The sequence below is a fragment of the Pteronotus mesoamericanus genome, unplaced genomic scaffold (genome assembly GCF_021234165.1).
Source record: "Pteronotus mesoamericanus isolate MK-2021 breed Mesoamerican mustached bat unplaced genomic scaffold, CSHL_Meso_final scaffold_651, whole genome shotgun sequence".
In the NCBI taxonomy this organism is placed as follows: domain Eukaryota; kingdom Metazoa; phylum Chordata; class Mammalia; order Chiroptera; family Mormoopidae; genus Pteronotus; species Pteronotus mesoamericanus.
Genome location: NW_026555325.1, coordinates 22884254 through 22908315, shown reverse-complemented (window position 1 = coordinate 22908315; position 24062 = coordinate 22884254). Strand labels below are relative to the sequence as shown.

The 24062-nt window shown below is 37.3% G+C and overlaps 1 protein-coding gene across 6 annotated transcripts in view; it reads left to right on the top strand.

The window, feature by feature from the left end:
• Positions 1 to 24062, top strand: part of RBMS1 (RNA binding motif single stranded interacting protein 1) — a 204907-nt gene that overhangs the window by 54127 nt on the left and 126718 nt on the right. The gene's annotated exons all lie outside the window — the stretch shown is intronic.

Genomic DNA, 24062 nt, shown 5'->3' with positions numbered 1-24062 from the left:
TTGAAGTAATATGTGTCCTTTTCTCAGTTTAAACAGAATTTCTGATCCAAGATATGTTTGGATCTTGATATATGCCAATTAAAATATTGACTTTAAACAAAGGGGCCATAAAAAATGTGAGATTAAAATGATTAGGAGCTGAGTTCTTATCACATAACCCAGAATAAATGAGGATTGCACAATTGCGTACTTAAGAAGCACAGTTTGGTTGCACAGGCATGTTCCTGGATGTTCGAAACTGCTTTTAATGACAGTGTTTCATGTTGAGAGATTTGTGTTTAAATATTCTAGGGAATTAAAATTCATTTATGATGAAAAGTTACTAAAAAAACTAAGATAGCTCTATGGAGACATGGTATAAAACAGAATAGTGTTTTCAAAGCCAAGTCATTTCTTCAGATAAGAACCAGGAACATTTGTGTAAGCTATGTAGTTTACCAAACATGTGTCTTCCATAATGGAAGCCTGTATTTCTCCTTAATGTTGACATAATTTATGCAAAGCCAGGAAACAAAAGTATAACTTAATGTCACTTAGTGTTTGCTACATGAACCCAATTTCAGTAACTTTAATTGTGAAACTAAAAATGAATTTTTATTGATGAAAACCTGAATTCTGTGAACAGACTTGTTTTAAGCATGTTTTCCCATCTTCATATCAAAACTGTGATAAGGCCAGGAGATCTGGCCAGCTAGCCAGCAGCCAAACCTCAAAAGGGAAGAGTAGCTTTCATAGCTCATCTCATTGGACTTCCACCTGATGCGAATTGCTTGAGGACTGGGCAATGAGGGTAATGCCCCAGATCTGATCTGTTTTGTTCTAGGTAGTTGGGCAGGATACTAAACATACCTGTCCAGAATTCCAATGAAATGCTGTCGTCAGTGTTTCCCAGTCACTGTCATGACACATCACACATCACAAAGATTTCCCTGCAGGGTTGCAACAAGCCTAAAAGAAGAAGCCAAAGCTCTGGCTTCTTCCTGGACACATAGCCACCCACACTACCTGCATGGCCTGCATGCTCTTTCCCCACTCACAAGCATTTTGCATTCCTTATATCTGGATTTACCTAAGGACTTTTCTTGGGGAAGGTTGGTAAATCTCTTTTCCCTCCTCTCTCACTGTATATTATATAGATCTTTCTCGTACTGCTGCTGATCAGGTTCGGCTTTACCATTTGGTCATCTGCGTATGTCACTTTCTTATTGAAACTCAAACTCTTCTTTTTGCCTTCATAAGTACCTATAATATAGCACAGCAATGTATGTTTATACATATATATGTTCCTTAAATATAATAGATTTATATTCCATAAATAATACTGAGTACCTACTCGAGATTGTACAATACAAGACACTAGTGAAAAATCTGTGAACAAAACAAATATGACCTCCTTTTCTCAAGGATCTTTTCATCAGAGGATCGACATGAAATAACCATTTAAATTACAACTCGATGAGTACAGAAAAGCAGATGTAGAGTATGCTAGGAGTTAACAAGGCAGAAGTAGAGGAAGAGGGTTCCATGCCAAGGGAATAGTATGTATGAAACAAGATGATGGGTATGTGGCCTTGTAGATATGAAGAGCTGAAAGACCAGAATGCCTGGAACTCAGTGGGTGAAGAAGAGATGGTGGAAGATGCTGCTGGAGGAGTAGTTTGGCATCCGATCTTGCAGGTATTTGTGGTCCATGTGAAGGATTTGGTCTTTAGCCTAAAATCAAGAAACAGTCAATGAAAGGTATTAAGTATAAAATGTTTAATCTATGTATTTATTCAATTATACTGTCCAGCTTCCAGCTTCTATAACTTATATTTGGACACATTCTAATTTGCACTGTGACTGTTGGTGGAAAAAGAGGAAGTGGCAGGGCTTATACAGGTAATTGAAACCTCTTTACCAAAAAGTAGTGAGATCCTTTGTCCATTTTTTAACTGGACTTTTTTTTTTTTTGATGTTGAGTTTTATAAGCCCTATAAATTTTGGATATTAGTCTTTATCAGATGCATTATTGGTGAATATGTTCTCCCATTCAGTGGGTTGTCTTTTCATTTTTATTAATGGTTTCCTTTGCTGAGCAAAAATTTTTTAGTTTGATAGAGTCCCATTGGTTAATTTTTCCTTTTCTTTCCCTTGCTCAAGGAGATAGATCAGAAAAAATAATTGCTATAAGAAATGTCCAAGATTTTACTCAGTTTCAATGAGACAGTTTCAATAAGATTTGACATTCTAGGGTATTTATGGTTTTGAGTCTAACATTTAAGCCTTTATTCCATTTTGAGTTTATTCTTATGTATGCTGTAAGAAGTTGATCCAGTTTCACTCTTTTTGCACGTATCTGTCCAGTTTTCCCAACACCATTTTTTGAATAGACTATCTTTACCCCATTGTATATGTTCTTGTCTCCTTTGCCAAATATTAATTGACCATAAAGGTGTGGGTTATACACCCTTAATCTATATAATTTTATTAACCAATGTAACCCCAACAAATTTAATTTTTAAAAAAATGATGAAATGCCTCCTCAGAAAAGAAACTTGACTATTAGGTAGAAGGATCACCAGTCTGGATCCAAGAATTTCAAAATTTGAGTTTTATTTTGTCTTGGACACGGACCGCTTGGTATATTTTGAAAAATCTATTTCTAGCAATCATCATCCTTCCAATTTAATCTTGGACTGTTGCCTTGACGTCCTAGGTCATTCTTGAATTCTAAAACCATTCCCCAGCTATGTACAACACTGGTCTCCACCCTAAACACTTAGTTGTCAGAGGGGAAAAATCCCAGCACTTTTCATCTGTGGGAGCTGAGCATCCTTACCAGTCATAAGCAATCTCAGTAGGAAGCCTGGAGGAGGGAAAGTGAGGTGGGGTGGGAGGACCAAAGCCCAAAGGACCTGGTGCCAAGAGATCTGGTCATTATTTCATTGAAGTGGAGCTCAGACAGGAGAGTTGTAAACTTTATGAATGCAGTTAGAACAAGGAAGGCAAGAATTTTTAAAGGATCTTTTCAAATTTAAAAATTTAGTTTATAAAATTGCTTGAAGATTCCAGTGCTTTGTTCATAGACCTTTTAAATGATTAATATTTCTTAAACATCAACAGTGAAGTGTACATACATAAAGAGGCACAGGTTCAGAAAGGTTATTTTTTGCTTTTCAAATCCTTAGGACTAATAGAAGTGAATAAATTGTTTCTATTAATCAGCTCTTACTGAAAAGAAACACTGGAAAGAATAGTTTTTAGTCAGTGCTTGATTATTTTGGTAATCACTACTCTACTAGACACAAAATTTGAAAATAGAGAAGCAATGTTTTCTTATAAGAAACATCTCTCTTTTAAATGTAAATTTTGTGTTTGCCCTTAAGGACTCTCTGCACTTGGATAGGGTGTTTAACCTCTAACCCAGTTTCCTACTGTGGGGTAAGGCTATGGGAGATTGTGGATGTGAAAGGGCTTTTTAAAACTATAGAGCACCATAGAAATGTATATACTAGTATTACTGTTTCAGCTATCTATTACTGAAGAACAAACCCCTGCAAGTTTAAAACAGTGATTTGTTTTTTTTGCACAAATCCCTGGATTGGCTGGGATCAGCTGAGTGGATCTTCTGCTCCATGTGACTTTGGGTCACTCACGCAGCAGCCTGCACTTGGGAGCTCAGCTGCAGATGAAATGTCCCTTGTGGCCACAGTCACATGCTTTGCAGTTGTCGGGCTCTTGGCTGGAGTGCCTCTGTTCCCTCTGCCTGGCTTCCCATTCTGCAAGACCTCCTTCTCCATGTAGGCTTTCTCCCTGGGTCAGCTTACCAACCCAGGGTTCTTCAGTAGTAGTTGGCTAAAGGCCTCTTAAGGCCTAGACCAGCATGTCGCTCAACAGTACTTGTGCATTTCTCTGGATCTTCACATTCAGAGGTTGGAAAGATAGGTTCCAACTCTGCTCTGAGGAGGGCAAAGTCACGGTGGGAAAGCATATGCAGAATGGGAGGGATTGTGGCACTTTCTGCATCTCTGGACCGTTCTACCACAATTACTAAGTAAGACTTGGCGATTAAAAGATTCCATTCTCAGTGAATACACAATAAGAACCAACCTCTTAACCTGCACTTCTTCCAGAGATTAACATTTTTCAAGTTGTTTTTGGTATAAATGTGCTGTGCATATAATTATCAAATATATTTAATGTAGTTAATCTAGTTGAAGGGAAATTATATCCTCAAAAACCTCATTCTGATTCAGTCTTATTGTTTAATAAAAAAGAAATGTACAGCATTTCTTTTTTATGATCCTCTTATTGTTTTAGAAATTAAACTCACTCTACATATTTATTGATACAGAGGGAATTTTGAACTCCCTCTAGTGGCAAAAGGTTTTCTTCAATTTTTTTTTCGAGGAGCTTGCTTGAAATAATAAGATGGCTGACAAATATAACAACGTGGTTTCAAAAATGACTTGTTCTTTCTGCAATGTGTGCTTTCTCCTGTGTGAGTTATGGTAGGATTCTTTCATCTCTTACGAGAACTGTTCTCCTTCCTAAGAAACATTGATTATATTACATGAAGAAAAATGTAAAGACTTTCTGTTAACTTTTAAGGTATAAAAACTGCTAACTGCTCCCATCAGTCAAACTCTTAAGTAAAAATTATTATAATTTGACAACCAAAGTATCCTAATCTCTACCCAAAAGGTAAGTCCAATTTTTAATTTTTTTCTGAAGAGTTTTTTCATGAACAGATAAATGCATTAAACTGCAAAAATCTTTAGAAAGAGAGTAATAGGTTGAAATGTGAAGCTTGGAAAGCACTAATATAGTAAAAAAAAAAAAAGGGTGCCAAAACATTATGCTTTCCTCTTAAAAAAAAAAAAAGAGGTCACATTTGGACTCCCTGTAACCAATGGGGAAGTGATATTTGTCATAGCTATCATCATCGCTCTGGAACAAAAAGAAGCACAACGTCAAAGGCTGGGAATAGAAAAATAGCTCCTATGGACTTTGTAAGTGGAGTTTTCCTATTGCCACCCACCACCAGAGAGAGTTAATAACGCTTATTAGCTTACTCTGTTATCTATTTACAGACAGATATATTCCTTTTCTTTAAAAAACAAAAGATATCACAAAAGACATTCTTACAAAATACTACTTTCTCAACTATTTGCTGAAGTTGATCCAAGCTCCTTGTTACTCCATTGTCTTGTCTGGCAGGCTGAGGCCCTTATCCTTCTCTTCTTTCAGAGACAGAATGGCCATTGGTGCTGATAAGATTTGGTAAGAATCCATAGGTTTGTTTTTTTTTTTTCCTTTAAATCTCCAGAAAGCAGAACCTAGGATTATCAGAATAATTCCCACAGATTTTGTTTTGTTTGGGAATAAACAATGAAGTAGTAAGATTTCACGAAAACAATTTAATCATCCAATGAAAGTTAGATTTTGTTTCTTTCCAATACCTCTTTTTAGTCCGACATGTATAACCAAGTATGTGTCTCTTGTGGTCTCGATTACATCCGGTGTTTTAGCTGGCAGCATTTCCTCTGTTGAGGCCCCACTTTATTTGCCAGGCTTTATTTCTGTGAATATAAAGAGAGAAAAATGAGTTGTATTAGAGAGTGAAATTTAAGAAAAAAATTGTTAGTATAACTTTTTAAAACAAACAAAAAAAAAAACGAAGCCCTAAATTTGTTATAAATAAACTGGTGATCTGGTTATTAAAATATAGACTCTACAAAAGTGCATAGAAAGTATTATAGCTATCTTTTAACCACCCTGCATGTTTTATTTTGACTATTTCTAAAAACCTAATTTAGTTAATTGAGACCAAAGATGCCCCACCCATTTAGTTGCTTAGATTTGGAATAATGAAAGTGAATTTGCAATTCTTAAAATGGTGTTTCCTTTCGTTTTTCAATCCAGTTCTCATAGAAATGTTTTTGGAACAGTGGTCTGTGCTAACAGCTGTATTCAATCTTGACTAAAAGTCACTTCCTGAAGAGAGTGAAATTCAACTTAACATGCAAACTTGCCTGGAACGTAATCCTAGGGCAAGTGTACTATGTGATTATGAAACTGGACGCGGGCATCCTGCTGAGGTGATTTCTTGTAAATTGTACCCAGTAGAAACCATTAATCAGTGTCAGTGTTTCTAATTGAAGATTTAATCATCTAAAGACATTGCTTATTCATACATATCACAGTCTTAATTTTCAAGAATTTTATTCTTTGTCACTTTGATAGCATGATTCTTTTCGGAATTGTATTTATATGGAATATAATAGTAGCAGATTTATATGTATTCTATAATATATATCTATATCTACCTATGTACACATAAAGATTGATAGCAATATACATAAATATATGTTATTCTTGAGTTTCAGGAAAAATTTTATTTTTTATTCAGTTTTACTTGTTCAGTAATTTATTCTTTTATTTATTATAGTGAGCCTAATCTAAATGGAATTTTTTTCCTGGTCTCATAAGACCAGGAAAAAATTTTATTTATATATATATATATAAATAAAAAATATATAAAAAATTCATATATGTGTATATACATGTATTTATATGTATATATGTATAGATATATACACATTATGTATACATACACATATAAATATATGTATATATAAAAATGAGAGGTACAGTTTTAACTATTTAATATTTCAAAATATCTTTTAAGTAGGTGTTACTGACTTACTCTCTTAAGTACTTCTTTATTTTAAAGAAAGAAAATATTGGCCCTGGCTGGTGTGGCTCAGTGGATTGAGTGCTGGCCTGTGAACCAAAGGGTTGCAGGTTCAATTCCCAGGCAGGGCACATGCCTGGGTTGCAGGCCAGGTAAACCACACATTGATGTTTCTTTCCTCTCTTTCTCCTTCCCTTCCCCTCTGTAAAAATAAATAAATAAAATCTTTTAAAAAAAGAAAGAAAATATTGTATCGATATAACTTGGATATTGTTAAACCTTAATGGAATCATGCTTTAGATGGAGAAGTTTTTTACTAAATCAGTTTTTTTTTAATGGATCACTCTTTTGTTGTCTAAACAGTGAATGGAGAGTACTCAAACCAAGGGTACATAATTGAAATAGAAAGTCTAACTTTAACCAGAATTAATAAACATACACAAAAATCACAGCCTTCTCAATTTGTAGTTACTAGAACCATTTTCAGCTTTACTTTGGTAACAAAAATGGAACTAGGGTTATTTTCATTCCTTGACCAAATCACCGAGTTGCCTTGAAGACCTTTGTTCATAATGTCTTTGTGCATTGTTCTCCTCTTGACATGCTCCCCTTCCTCAAATGAGATACTAATTTACGAGAAGCCACTGTGACCCTAGGTTGTTTAGAATTCATTGGGAATGAGGCAGCAACACAAATCTGGACAGGAAGTGCTCATTCCTAAAATATAACACAACCCTTGAGACCATGTTATTAATAATCCGTTGGTTTCTGATAGCAAAAAAGTGCCTCCTTTGATTTAAAACATGTACACTTAAATCCAAAACAGAATCCTTAAGACTTAAACAATGTCATGTATCTCACTTTTTAGAAGAATTTGCAACAAATAACATTATCTCATTTTATCAAATAATAGTTTATTTTAGAGACACTGAAATATGTAAACATTAAGGACATTTTAAGTTTGATGAAAGAGAGTCTTAATTTGTATGTGGGGTTTTCCTGGAGGGGAGAGCCTATATCTTGTCATTCCTTTTGAAAAAATTGAGACAGCGCAGATTGTATATGAGAAGCTTGGTTTTTTTGGACATCAAGCAACCCTTTAATTGGGATGATAAAAAAGATGAATGTAGTACCTGCTGATCATGTAGGTGCAATTAGGGCAATTTTGTTAATAATAAATTATTTGAAAGAAATGAAAATAATTTAGTAACATGTCATTATAAGCAGGTGGTGCTGCCTGATCTCAAATTATTTCCTTCTTGCGATGACTTGCTGTTGCCAACTGCTAACTTCCAAGAGTAATTTCTTAGACAACTCTGTCAGTGTTTGTTTAGCAAGGTGCTTTTGATTACAGGTAAGAGAGGTCCGCTACTCTCTGTGTTAAGTCGTGGGGTGGGATTGTTCTGAGGATATGTAAGGGCATGAGAATCTCCGTCATGAAGCGAGACCCCAGGGGAGCCCGGGGAAGCTGGCTTTCCAGGCCTCAGGATTGGCAGGAACCGTGGTGGTCATGGACCTCATGGGGACCAACTGGAAGATCGTTCTCAGTTCAAGGCACGAATTCGAGATCTGGAATTTTGAATTTTGCCTCTTGAACTTCCACCATTTTTGTCACCAGGTTGCTTTGTTTAGCAGTTTTCTGGGTCCGGTTACTTTGCTTCTGGCTCTCTATTAACACCTCATTCCTCCACTTCTCTGAGTCTCATAGTTGTTGAAAATCCCTGCCCTGTGAGTCACTATTACAAGTGATGATTCCTCTCTTATTGTTTCTGTTTCCTCCCAATGTCAGCTTGGTCGTAACCCCTCAGCAACCTCATGGCCTCCCTCTCTATGCACAGCACCGAACAGTTTGACTGTAGTATTCTCCTTGTAAATAGTAGTTGAATGAATAGGTGAGAAACATTTCTAGGGAATTTTAAAAGTAACCTATCTTCTCTTTCAGTCAAACTTTAAAAGAGCTAATGAGATATAAAATAACTAAAAGGCAGCTTGAAGAGAAAAGATATTTTGAAAATTTTGAGAGTTGTGATCAACTCTCTTTGGGTTAAAAGGAATTCTCTGTAATAGTAGTAAGAAATCATTTGTTTACACAGGCACTGAAGTGTATGTGTTTAAAATTGAGGGTCTGGACTATCCCATTAATAGATAGAAGTGCCTTTAAATCCTCCCACTTCATGCTGCCCCATTTAAGCAGCTAAATGTACTGCTAGGAATGAAGATCATTTAACTTCAGGGACCAAGAAGGGAAGTCACCATTTTGTTGACCATTATTGCACCTAGGAACCAAGATTAAGATCTTTAATATGGGTCTGAAACTACTTTTTTTTTTGCTGTCAGATCTTAATTATATGCCTGTGAATAGATTATCAGGTTTTGATTATCTTAAGGCAACCATCTTTTTTATGTTCACTTTTTTAAATCCCCTACTTACTGCTCATCTCTAATTTTTGGTTGTGAGGGTATAAAAATAAACACCAAGAAAGATTTCTCAATTCTTCATTCATTTCCTAGCTTTTTTCCCCCCCTTAATGTAAAGGAAATGTTTCAAAGTTCATTCTGTAAAATCTTTCTTAGATTATGCCATTTCTGTAATAGTTCGTGAGTAGATAGATGGTAGACATAATTAGACCCAAATGTGTAATTATTCTTTTCTTTTAAAATTTTGTGACTAAAAATTGGGTTGAACAAGAACCTGAAAAGCAGTTTAAAATTTAGTTGCAGAGCTTTCCCTCTTAGGGCATGAATATCCAATATTCATCTTCCGCTTAGAGCACAAATGTCCCCATTTAATGGGGCTTTTATTCCTTCTGCACTTTGGAAATTACTAGCATTCCCAAATGCATTAGAGAGTGTTGTCCCTCATTAGAGAAAAAGTGCTTCTCAGAATCTGAACACTTTCTGTGTGAAAACAAAACAAAATAGATAGTAAAAGCACTACATGAGCATGGGGATAATTTTCTCTTTAATTTTATGAAAATTGAACATTTTTTCTTGGACTCCTAAGTCAATAAATTTAAAATAATTTTTGCTTATAGAGTTGCAGCTGTGTGCCAGGCAGTGAGCTAGACTTCTAGCTCTTAACAAGCTTAGATTCCAGTGAAACACATAGTTAAATATAACCAAAGCACACTACAAGTGGCCATAGTAGGCAGTGTATACATTTCAGTGGAGGCGGGGCGGGGGAGAGATGCTGACAGGGGAAATAAAGGTTCAAGGATGTTTGGACCATGAGTCTGGATCTCTACAGAGAAAAAGTAAGATTGGCTCTCTTGATGTGGACTCCTTTGTTCAGGGTGATTATTGATATGCTAGTCGTAGGAGAAATCCTATGTGGAAAAGAATCTACAGCAGGGGGAAAAAAAGGCAAAGGAAGACAGCCAGATGAACAGGCATATTGGAATGCCCTGAAGGTGAGTGACAGAGTTAAGTCATGCTGGATGGGAGCTAAGAGGCAGTTGTGGGTGAGTGGTGGGGGCAGGAGCCAGATTACAGTGGTCTGAACTGGAGTGGGAAGTGAAGACCTACAAACTCGCACTGATGAATGGTCTTTTCAGAAGTTTGGCAATGAAAGAAAAAAGGAATAAAATAGCTTAAGAAGCAAAGAAGCATTTCCTTGTTTTAGGATAGAGAAAACTAGAATAAGTTGGTATAGAGGGGAAAAGCCATTGAATCTGTTCTAATTCCTCAAAGGAAAATATATTAATGTATTACTTTTATAGTAAAAATAAGTCACCAAGAAGGAAAGAAGGGAGGGAGGGAGGGAAGGAGAGGAAGGATGGAAAGAAAGAACGAAGGAGGGAGGGAAGAAGAAAGGAAGGGCCAGAGACAGGGTTGGAAAAAAGGTGAGGGTGATAGAGAGAGGAAGTAATAGGAAAATTTATTTGAGATCAAGGATACACATGGAAACATACATCTTGAAAAGAACTGGGAACATTTCTACTACTAGGTAGAGAAGAAGGCCAAGGAAAAATACACACACACAAATATTCATGCAAATAATATCACATGATGTCTGCCTTATTATTTGACAATGAAGAGTGAGATTGAGAGTTTGAGGGGAAAAATAAAAAGTTTGGAATTAATTTTGTGTGTGTTGGAGTAGGAAGCCACTGGGAAATGCTAGGCTTAGGTGAATTTTTGTGAAGCCAACCAGCATTGTTTTGATTTGCAGTTGTCAACAACTCAGGAGGAAGAGTAGAAAAACCTAATGGTCAAAAGTGCTCACCTGAAAGAATGGAAGGACTGTGGGTACTGGATATAACAAAGCGTGTTGGCTGACTTGGGGATTTAAATTTGCTGGGAGTAAGTGAAATGTAGGGAGGTGCTCCGCTGGTGGTGGTGGTGGCCTGATGAAGCGGGGGAATGGAGGGGTGAGGAGAATGAAGGGAAGCTGAAGTTCCCTCATGAGCAATGGGAAGAACAATGGCGGTCTGAGGATTAATGAAACAATGCCTGTAAAATACTTATAACAATACTTGGCACATACTATACACTCAAAACGTATCTAATGCTATTATTTTTATTAATAAGAGCACAGAAGAGAGGGAAGAATGGGAATTTCAGTACTTGAGGACGTGCAATGATGTTAGTCATTGAAGCAAAGTGGATAGGCAGGAAGTGGAATTTAAGGACCTGTAAAGTTGGGGTTTTGGATGAAATGATATCATGTAAGAAAAGCTCTTAGCTATGTGCTAAATGATCTAAAAGTAAGTACATTTATGCTGAGAGTAAGTAAATGATGGTAACTAATCTTTATAATTTAACAAACTGTTAAATTATAAACAAATTTATAAAACAAATTATAAATAGATTGTTACTATAAATTTATAAAACAAATTTATAAATAAATTATAAAACGAAGTGTCTTGTTTGCTTCTCCCAAAAATACTGTAAGAGGGATACTGTTTTTTTTCCTTTTACAGTTAAACAGATGTAGGTGAATATTGCTGAACTAGCAAATGGTAGAATTGTCCTTCGAATATGGCAGTATTTCTGAAAGCCGATGCCTGTCCTCTACTCCACAGCACACGCGGCAGTGGCGGGCTGGGCTGTAGGTCACAGAACAAAATGGAGTCCTCATCAGGGGTATGCACATGCCTCCTGGTGGAGGGAAGAAAGAAGAATCAACACCGAAGTTTCAAGGGAAGTTGTGTCAGCAAGGAAAAGTAATTCTCAGCAGCTTTAATCATTCTAAAATACATTTTGAAACCATCTTGGGTTTTAACAAATACATGTTCACCCCGGAGAAAACATTTAATCATTTCCAGGCCCTCTTTGGTCAAGAGGTTAGTTTTTTATGTCCTTTATAGCAAGAATTTTTTTTAAATAGGAAAGCATTGTATATTTATAATATGTTTTATGTATATGTATTTATGGGGGTGGGGGAAAGAAAGAGAGAGATCGATCGCGAATGTACACATCCAAGTGCAAGAGTACTGAAATTTTTAATACTTATCTTTTCTGGGTTCCTGTAACCACTCTGGCTAATTCTTTATAACAGTGTTTTTCAGATAAGGATGGGAGTGTGTGTCCTCATCAAATCTGAGTCAGAATTATGCAGAAGACTGATGGGAGTATATAGTATTCTTTAGGTGGGAGGAAGGAAAAACGGGAGGGAGGGAGGGAGGGAGGCAGGGAAGAATGAGTCTGAGAACCAGTGATTTATGGTGAAGCCCGTTCAGTAATTTCTTGCCTTTTGATGTAGTAAATAGTAAAGAGTACGTGAAAAATCTTGGCCATGGTTTTATCAGTAGAGGAATTCTTAATGTAAAAGAAACTAAATTGATCGATATTTTCTATTTCTTTAGAAAATATAGCAAGAGGTCTTTGAAAATAGAGGAGAGTAGGAAAAACTCATGGGGTGGACCATGAGCTGCAATTTCAACAGAGTCAACAGACAGAGGGATAAAATGTGGTTTGGCTGATGGAAAAACAGAGGCTGTTTCCTGGCAAAAGTCAGAGCCAGAAAAGAGTGAGTTCATGGGCAGCCAAAACACAAATCGTAGCTGGAAGAGAGGTAAAGGGAGAAAGGAGTTAGAAAGCAGAGTGCTTTTTAAGTGATGCTCAGAAATTTGCATTTGATGTGGGAGTTTTTAAAAGTGGAATGATAACCAATAAGGACATAAAATATTATTTTGGAGGCAGTGTACACAACAATTTGCAATTTGGAATAAATAAGGACCAGTCAGAGAAAGAAACAGAAGAGGTTCCAGTAGTTCTAGCTTAAGGACACTATAGATAAAAGGTGTGGAAAAAGAACAGAGAGTCAGTAAGCACCATAGAAGTGCTGCTAATTTAGAAATAGCGCATTTTCACTGTAGAGTATAGAAATTGGCTGAATTCTATTTAATCACTTGGATGTGTAGCATTTTCTAAAAACATTCACTGTTAACCTTTGTACTCTACAGGCTGTAGTCTCATATCTAAACTTTTTAACCTTTTTTAGATACATGGAGAAAAGGGTAAAATGGTCAGATAATGTAATTATGTAAAAGAAAACATAACAAGCTATGCTGTCACTTTGTAAGAGTTGTAGCACCAAGAATCAATTTGCTTTGGTTTTTGGAACCCTCTGAAAATCAACCTCATTTATCTTTTGGTACACTGATATCTAAAAATACACGGCTTGTGGAAATTTTCAAACATTGCTAAAGCAGAAAGAACAGCTTCAATGATTACCAAGAATTTACCCATTCTTATTTACTGATAGAATTTTTTAAAACATTATATAATAGAATGAAATGAACTACATGATTTTCAGTTACAAGAGTATGTACACCTATTTAAAAATTTTTGGTAATCATCAAAAACAAATTATGATTTTTTAAATTTACGATTTTTAGAAAGAGAGGAAGGGAGTCAGAGAGAGAAATATTGACTTGTTGTTCCACTTGTTTATGCATTCATTGGTTGAATCTTGTGTGTGCCCCAACCAGGGATCAAACCTGCAACCTTGGCCTATCAGGATGATGTTCAAAGCAACTGAGCTACCCAGCCAGGGCAACGTATGATTAAAAAAAAAAAAGGGGGGGGGGACAGATATAAAAACAAAGAAAAAAATCTCTACAGTGATTTGCAATATTTTATAGCCGGATATACTTAACGATGTCCATGGTAAATAGCACAAATGAATTCTAAGAGTTCTGAAAAGAGCCCTTAAAATAGAAGAGATTTTTAAATCACTCAAGAGATCATGAATTATAGAACCTGGAATGATATTCTTTAATACTGAAGAAGTTTAGTTAATAAATTGTAATATATAATTTGTCATTGAATTAACATCTCAAAATCATGAACCTACTTTATGAAGTAATATCTATTTATTAAATAACACTTGCATGCATTTTCAAGATACTGTTTTTTCCTTCATTCATTCATTGAACCAATATTTGGATGCCTAATATGTGCCAAGTCCTGAGTTAGGGACTTGGGTTCTGCTAATGGTTTGATGTGTTAGTAATTCCTATAAAATAATTTTCTGTGTGAAATCAATTATACTTTTATTTTACAGCAAAGAGAAACATTACAGATAAATGGAATTCAAATATAATCTCCAAGCTTCAGTTTGACCATCCTATGGTTCCACTTGACCAGTTGACCAGTTTGTTTCACTTTTTCATATCAGCTTTATCTCAACACCCGCAGTGAGATGACTAAAAAGGAAATTACATAAGGAAGAGGAAGGAAGTAAAAGGGGACTAGTCATTCCTGATCAAATACGAAATACCAGAAACTAGCATCTCATAGTCACTGCTTCAAATGTCAACCTTTACATTGTTTTCTATTACTGGGTCGTCTTACGTGCTATGTTACTGCTTTCGATTCACTTTGTGGTATCATATCAAATTTAAGGATTGTGATAACCATTTTAGATATATGTGCTTTTATCAGACTTATCTGGTCAATGTAAAAATTACTTTTCCTGTCTGAAGACTTAGAAGGACTGAGAACTGGCCCTCCACGTCCTACCAGAAGGTGGGAATCTCTATGACTCACAGGTTGGAATTGGTGCTGTGTGCCAGAACAACTATGGCGGTTGATGTTTTGAGCATGTGTGTATTTCCAGGTGCATGTGTGTGTGTGACTAAAACTTGCTAAAGAAGTAACCACCTAGGATAAATGTTACCAAGTTATGTTTGCAACTGACAGCTTTAAAGCACCAATAATAGCAAGAAGTGTGAAGTGGAAAAGTTTGATAAATATGTACAGATTGACATTTATCTCCCTTTAACCGTCTGTTAGATTAATGCATTATATGTTGGAGACACTATGGGTGTAACTTGTGATTGTGTGAGGGAGGTGGATGAGGATGGACGCAGACAGCCCGGCTTGTTCCTCAGTGAGGGATGCCTGTGAGACCAGGGGAAAGTTTCTCATTCTAACTCTCAGAGACTGTGCTCCTCGATTGTAAGACACTGTCAGATCTCCTTGGAAAAACTGAGTGTATGAGACATTTACTTGTAACCACTTAGTAGCTCTGTGTTCTTCAGAAGATTAAAAATGAGTGCTTGAGAGAACATACTTCTCGAGCCGAAGCTATGAGTAAGAAAATGTGTGCACATTTGCATGCATGTGTTCATGCATCTGTATGCCATACTGCACAGATTCTAAGACTTACCTTTTTCACATTTCAACATCTCTGAAATCAGGCTGCATCTTATAATTTATGATGCCTTATAATTACTGTTGCCCATTTTTTTCAAATGTTAACATCTCAGTAATTGTCAGATATCCTATAATCAGTAGCATCTTAGATTTCATGGCATACAGTTCATATCCAAACATTTATAGGAGACTGATTTCAGAGCGATAAGTAGGACAATTCCCTTTCCCCCAAAAAAGTAAAGCACGAAGATTTATTCCAACAGTAAGAGTTGAGGTCAAGAGAAACCATTTAGTCATGGAATCACATTTCCTTAATAAGTCACATACAAATAGAAAATGCAGCATTCATTACAACCCCTCTTATGATCCCAGGTGATATAAAAATTAGGATGCAAATTCACCATGTTTAATATAATCTGTATAGTCTTGAAACTTGATCACTCCATAGCTTACATTCATCTCTTTCTAGCATCAGGTGATCATCATTTTTGACAAGAGGGCAAAAGTGATCATTTCTGCCCTTCGTGGCTGTGTGGATATGAAAGCTATTTTCTGTGTCCATTCACGCCTCCCACAAAACCTACTCTGTGTAGAACAATAAGTTAAATAACTCATTAGAGATTTACAGACTGTATGAGTACTCTTTACAAGATTGTTAAGCCTCAGAATAAGACTCCATGGTCATTTTTAAGGGCGGGGCAGTATAGAAGCACTGTACAATTACAGAAGACATACACTGTAGGCCTTGGGTAGAACTATGGTGGATAGGTTCAGATTTGGAGACTATTTAACAAAGAACTTTCTAGGCGATATATGGCTAAATATTGATAGACGAAATTAACTTGTTATTGGTCAAGGTGTCCATAGAGAGAGAGTACCGTTCCCTCCATTATTGAAGTACTTTTGGCCTAGGGCAAGTTGTTTAACCTATCTTAGGCTGTCTTACCTGTTTCAAAAAAGTGGGGAATGCCTGCCTTGCTTCATTTTCTGAGACTTAATGAGATTAATGTATAATAAAGCATTTTGTAAATTATAAGATTTTATACATTCTGCTTTTATGTGTTAACATATGTACACATATAAAATATTTTTAAAAATACATTTCTAAACAGATATATAGGCTGAGAAATGTCTTTAGGAATTATCTATTTCTTCATCTTGGCACCTTTACCAGCTTTAAACAGTTTAACAGAATGCTTAATAATCCTTTAGTTGAAACATCATCACACTTGCCACTAGATCAAATATTAGATTGGGAGATTAAGGGAGGGTGGTTTTGGGTGGATCTGTGTAATGTGTTGTCAGCATTCTGGGAGTGTTCTTTATAGTTTGGAATTGGGAATTGCTGATGTCACGATCAGTCACATTGTCATGACAACATCAGAATTTCCTCATTCACCTTGCCTTCACTTGGGGAGTATCAATTTGCCACAGGTCTGTCATCAGTCTGCCGTATGTGTTAAGTATATTAATAACCCAGAACTAGTCATTCTTAGACACTTAGGGTGGGGGATTTTTGTAAGTTCCATGGGTAGCCCATTCCAGAAATCAACTAAATGTTCCAATGTTGAAAAGTTTGCCTTCATACATATTCAACTGAATAGAATTTTTTTCTAATTCTATATTTTCTTCTTCAAACCTTTGTAATTCAGTGGAGCATGAAAAGCTTTTCAGCATCCCCACTTACATACAGGATGTCATTAATTATTCTGTGATCCTCCTCTTCAGGTGAAAGAGACCTAATTTAATGGTAAGTGTGGCAACTGAAGAGACAGAGAGCTGTGGGTTTTTTCCCTTCTTCTTCTGTGTTTTGAATGCTTTGAAACCTAATTTGTGCTATGGATCCTAGATTTTGGATAGACATTGCTTGTGTCCCCCAACATTTAATAATGTCTTTATGATAACCTATTGTCATTCTTAGCTTATATGACAGTTTGTCTCAGGCACAGTTATTCACCCTGTATTGTCAAAGTTGTCATTTGAACAGTTATTCTTACTCATGGAAAGGAGATGATCATTGTAGGTTTGAATTTTGCTTTTCCATGTGGAAAATGGGGTTTTTTTTTGTTTTTTTTTTTTGCTCTAGCTTTTCACAGATGCTGTTTCCTAGGTCATATAGTATGAGGTGGATGTGATTAGCTATTTCCACAGCACATCAGCCCCTCCCTTCCTCACTGGAGTACTTACCATTTACCCATAGTTGCCTCACAGTCAGTAGATGATTATGTTACTCCCATCTCTTTAGATAAGCTGTAATTAAAAAAAAATTACCTAATAATATCTTTATACTTTGTAGGTTTTATTATAATTCATGGAGAACTTATTGAGTTATCTTTATGTATTGTGAAAGTAAGCACTTATTTTTTTGAATAGGCTTGCTATGGGAATGGAGAATAACAGCGCCAGTACTAGATTTGCACAGTCAAGGAATATGGAGGATTGGGGCATCCATCCCTGGCTGACTCTCCTTTACTTTGTTACAGAATTTGATCTACAAATACAAATTCAGTGTAGTATGAACCAAACCAAAACAAATATCTTGAATTTTTAATTCATATAGCCTCTCCCTCTTCCCGTTTTGTTTTTTTGGAAAGAATAAAAACCCATTTACATATTTTTATACAAAAACAGGAAAAGAAATTGAACTTATACAGAACCCTTTTGCCAGGAATTTGAGCAAGCGTTGAATTTTATTAACTACTCTGCAGGAGCAGGATTTATGAACAGGTATATCCAAAACAATTTGGCTGTAAACTATTTGTTTCAAATTTGGAGGATGTTTTGCCATAGGGAGAAATGTCCTGAATGGTGATTAGGACATCAATTGACCTATAAACATCTATGAATTAAATAATGAAGCTGATTACTAACATGGTCTTCCATTATTTTTTTGAGGGAAAATGCGTTTTCAGTTCCATTCAGGATTCAGGAAATATCTTTCACCTGTCACTGTCCTGGCTTCTAGAAGATTGTCTTTCTGCCTCTCTCCCAAATCCATCCTACCAGTGACCCCAGAAAATAAAACTGGTTGAAAGAGAGAGGTTACACCTTAACAACTATAAGTTAAATGAGATTAGGAGCTAATTTAGACTAGAATATATACCGTATTATTACTGTAGATTCTAATATTAGAAAATTTGCCTTTATATTCAACTGAATGGAAATTCTATGTAATTTTATATCCTTTTTAAGTGACTTGTCCAAGGTCACATAGATTGTAATTGATTAAGCTAAGATGCACACCTAGGGTTGGACTCTCAAGTTTTCCCCTGTGAGGTTTGGCCTTGATTTGTGGGTAGTAGTAATAATAATTATCATAAGTATTATTAAAGGCAGGGGACTTTGGAGTTGAGATACCTGAGTTCAAACTTCAGCTTTGTTATATATTGAATTTATGTGGCCCTGGGAAAGTTCCTTAAATCTGAGTCTCAGTTTTCTCGTCAATAAAATGCGATAATCATTCATCTCTCTTTGGGCACGTGATGCATGTGTGTACATGTTGGGGGAGGGGAGAACATGCTGAGAAAGTGCCTGGAATATAGTAGTTACTCCATAAATGATAGCTGTTACGTATGAGCTCATGTAGAGAAGCACAGTAGGGCAAAGCTTGTTTCTTCTCTTTTGTTCATCAGGATAGATTTAGGAAACACTAGAATATTGTTTCTGGTAAAACTCATCAGTATATGTCTGCGTTTATTTTTTCTGTATACCTTCTAGGATTATAGCTACAAAGCTATAGTTTTATTATAGTGGTTTCATTTTATATGTGTCTAGGGAGACTTTAAGTCTAGAATAAGAATCATAAATTTTTTAAAAAGCAAAATAGTAAATAACAGAAAATATTTCTGCTACTTTAGAAATAGGGTACTGTATCAACTCTTTTTTGTACCAGGAAAGAACAGAAACTTAAAGAATCTGCTGATCTCATATTCTTTCTCCCTCCCTCCCTCCCTCCCTCCCTCCCTCTCTCTCTCTCTCTCTCTCTCTTTCTGTTTTGCTAGGCATCAGAGGTTTTGCGACCAATGTAGACCTACACAGAAATAATATCTTTAGTGTGAATTGTTTAAACTGACCAATAATAATATGTGGTTATATTTTATTCATTAAAGATTGTAATTTGAAATCATGTTGGATGAATCTTCCTGTTAACTCCTTTCTGTTTTTAACATGACCCAAATAAAAAAAGGTGCCTGAAATGCATTAGCAGGGACAGAGGGACAGAACCTGCTATAGGTCTGTTCTCTTGATAGAAGTGTTCTATTCTTATCTCATTGGACATCTTCTCTGCCTCCATTTTGTTTTTTTTTTTTCTTTTTTCCAAGTTGAGCTTTGCTGTTATCCTTTCTTTGTAATTTCATTCGAAGTCTTCTTTCCACAGGGCTCAATAATGTGTGTGTTGGAATGGGGTGAGGCGGAGGGAAGGCGTCTTTTATATGGCTTTCCATTATTTGCTCCATTCTAGGAGTACCTTGATTAGCCATGATTTCAGTAGTGATCACCCCAAATCTACATCCTCACTCATCCCAGCTCTCTATCTCAAGTTCCATTTTCTGGTTATCCGCACAGTGCTTCTTTCTGAATGTCCCTCAAACAAAACATTTATACAGCTAAGCTTCCCACACCCACGTTACATATCCTGTATTGATCTCTCCCTCCTGTGGACTCCGTAGCACATAATTGTCTAGACCACTTGGCTGGCACTTATCACTTAATGCCTTGCATTATTAGTGTACAGCAGCTCGGTGCTGCAGGGGTTACAAGTAGTCACATGGGAATTAGAGCATTATTTATAAGGCTTTTTGGAGACACAGCATTATAGAATTGAAGGCACACAGGACAAAGTCTTTTAACCCTAGCTAGGTCTAGATTTTTAATGCTTGCTACTTACTAGCTTTTTGGGTGGGTCAATCAGTCAGTCTTACTTTTTTTTCCTTTCATCTATAAATAGAGCCCAGTAACTCTTCCATCCTTACAGAGCTGTTGTGAAACTGAAATGAGATGTGAAAGATTTATAAATGAAAGTTTCTTTTTCGAATTGTTTCTATGGGACAAATGTCTTCTGCATTCAGATTCTCGAATTCCAGTTATACAAATGCTTGTAAGTTGCAGGTCTCCTGTCTCTAAAAGATTGCAGGCTTCTGCAGGTACTGATGGCTCCAATCTGATTACCCTCATCTGTCTACTCCTCCTGCCTTACAAAGTGTGCCCATTCATACAGATATGGCCCTAGTCCAACACATAACTCCATTAAAGGAAACAGACAAAAGCAAATAGAGGAGAAAAACTCCAGTGCACCTAGGCTATTAAAACAGTTTGCAGACTTTTTTTTGTAACCTCTCAAAGTTAAATCTGTTGTGTAACAGCCTTAAAAAATATATTCATGTGGCCATTCAACAGGTATCGGAAAGACAGCCTCCCCTAGCCTAAGTTTGTTCTTTTTAGCTCTTTTCAGTTACAGCTACACCCTTCTGCTTTTTGATGGTCAGCCAGGCTTACTAAGCATCAGTTACCCGTACAGTACACCCACTTCAATCTACAAACCACCACTGTAAAACCTTGAAAAACAATAATAACAGCACTTTTGTTTGTGTATTGTATAGATACTTGAAACAATCTGTGAGGAGTGTTGGACCCAGAGAGGTTAACTGACTTGCCCAAGCCATGTGGCTAGTAAGTGGGAAGATGAAATATGGAGCGAGGTTTGTCTGGCTGTTTTAATTTTGTTCCTTGGATTACAAAGTCCAGATTCACTTAAGTTATTTGAAGAAGGGGAGAGGGCACTAAGTGTGCACTCGGAGGGGCTGTTTTTAAGTCTCAAGAGCAAAAGCAGCTCCAGGGACTCTGGCTGGCTCCGTCGTCTAATGGCGAAGAGCTCACCCGCTGCTGGCATCTGCCTTACTCTCTGCTTGCTGCCAGTCAGCTTCCTGTTTACTCATAGTTTCTGCTTCCTCATAACCTTGGCTTGCGTATGGTTTTGGCTTTTTGTGACCTCAGCTCTACCCCCAGCACTCTTGCTATTTCTGCCCCTTTCCTAACTGGTTCAGCTCTTGGAGTTTTCTGAATCAAATTCCCAGGGTGAGGATCTGATTGGCTCTGCTCCTTTTTCAACCCTAGGCATGTCATAGGTCACTGGCTCATCTGGGGATTGACTGCCTTGGGTCAGATCCCTACAACTTAACCTGTTAGCTGATTTGAAGAAGAGGATGATGTAGGACCGCCCAGCAGCTAAGTCTCAGTTTCCCTTTCAGGAGGATGAGCGTGTACAGGATAACTTGCAGTTTCTCTAGAGTGTTGCCTTATGTTGTCTGTCTTAAAAACCTATTTGTTTCAAAGGTCAAGAAGCCTTTCCAGATGAATCTCACCAGAATCACCAGCTGTAATTACTTACAACTAAGCACTAGTGGATACCTATCATTGATTATATATACACACATGGTTTCATATTTCTTTTACTTCTCTTAATGTTGGAATTATTTGAGCTTTTGTGACTTCATTATATTTTATAGTCTTTGAGGGTGGAAAAATCTATCTTCTTTCTTTATAATCCTTTACTTAATGAAGAGTGTAGCACCTACCTGAGTCTGGAGCTTTTGAACTCTGGCTGATAAACATTGTTTTTTTTAAAGATGTATACTTGTGTTCTCTCCTATTATGTCATGCACCAGTATAGAACACTACATTTTGTTGATAGATACCTTTTTTATTTTCAAAATAGTTTAATATTTTAATATTAATATACAATTTATCTAGTATTATCATTTTTTTCATATTCTAATTTAAAATCTATTATCACTTAAAATCTTATCTTCGTAAAACTATTGGAGGGTATCAAGTCTTAGCAGTCTAGAATAGCACAATATCCAAAGTATCATGACCTTAGAGCACAGCCATAGGAAAATTAATCTACACTGTTCTTTTGTGGTTTAGGTTGTGGCTTCCTAAGAGACCAGTCATGACAACTGAGGTTGTACATGGATTTTTTCCCCAAAGAGGACAGGTCTGAACTATGGAGATCAGGGCAGTAAGGTTTCAGGAAAAGGCACCTGTGAGTAGAACACTTCTACCTAAAACCTTATATTTTACACTTGTGGTTGATAACTTGCTATTAAGGGTCCTAGTGAGAGGAAGTAGCAAATGGGCAGCCAAAACAATTGTAAATACATCAAGTACTCAGGGAATAGTTATACCATATATATACTGAGTGTTAGTTGTGCTGTGTTTATTAAATCACTTTAAAGGACAGATATGTATCTGTGAATTTTAGTAAGTTCTTGACCATTGTGTGCCTAGTATTGTGCCCAGAATAAGATTTTTTTGTTTTTTGGGTTTTTTTTTTTGTTTGTTTTTTTAATGAAAAGAATTGGGAATTGTATGCATACTTTATGTATATGGTTGTTTTTGTTTAGGTGAGACTTGCTAGTTCTCATCGCTTTCACTCAAGAATATGAGCAGCACCGTGGAGTGGAGGTGGCCTAATAAGTCACCAGCAGGGTATCTAGGATGAATTAATTGTCAGTTTCTTGCTCTTGGACAAATCCTTGAATGGCCACAGCTTTGCTAGGTGGCTTGATCTCCATAGGGGGACCCTTTGTTTTCTTTCTGGCAGCTAGTTGAGTGCCTTCACTTCTTAGTCCAGCTAGAATTTTTCATTATCAGGGAAGATGGCCCTTTCCAGGAAGGTATTTAGAGGCCAGATTCCAAGGAAGAACTCTGTCATACAATACTTACTGCGGCGATATAACCCTGTAATTGTTAAGAGGAACAGGCCAACTTGAAAGGTATCAAGCTTGTCCCAGTTGTCTATCCAGAGAAGGTGGGCTCTGCCTGTGGGGTTTGCTGTGGAGCCTTCTGGACTGTACAGGTTCTAGACTTGACACAGAAACGCAGAGGTGATCCAGAAAAGTGGCATCTTGAGCTGCCGGAGAATCATTTCAGCCGGGGAAACAAAGGGAACTACCTGCTCCCTTTGTCCCTTTTTTGCAGTTTCTGTGTCCCTTCAATAGTACTTATTTGTGTAGCTTCTAATAATTACCACGTAGAAGGATTACACTGTTCCAGTCTTCTGGAAGGTTTACCAAACCGATGACCTTTAAATGATTTTCATTCTTTGATATTGTCATCTTGAAGGTAAACTTGCAAACTCTAGCATAGAAATGAAGTACGGAACTTTACCGTGCGTATTTGCGGCGAGGGCGTGGGGAGTGGGGACCTGTTTTCGGTGCTAACATTTTAGTGGGAACGGGGATTTGCAGAGATTTGATGGAGGGTTGGTTTGTTCCTTGAAATAGGAGTGATTGCCCGCACCTTTTCTGGGAGAGTGGAGGGCGGGGGAGGGGTGGTAGTTTGGAAGGATGAAAGAACTGAGAGGAGACCTGGGACCATTTCGCTCCAAACCCAGGTGTCAGAGTGATCCCCGAAACGATGCCCTTAAAAGGGGCTTCGAGCAGGGGTGCAGAGCTGCGGCTGGTGCTCAAGCAAAGACACGAAAGGGAGAAAAAGAAAAGAGGGGGGTGGTTACTCCAAGGAATGTGCGGCATGCGGGGAGCCAGACCCAACCATTGCACTGGAGCGGGGGCGCCGGCGACTCCCCGGGCCGCGCAGCCCCGGCCCCCGCCCCGAGCCCCGAGCCCGGGAGGGAGCGCGCGGGGGCAGGCCAGCCGGCGGGGCTGCGGGCGCGGCGCCCAGCCGAAGGGCGGGGAGGCGCGGGTGGGCCTGGGCGCGGCGCGGGGCGGTGCGCTGCCGCCTCCCCGCCCCCGGCCGGCGCGCTCTCAGGGCGGTG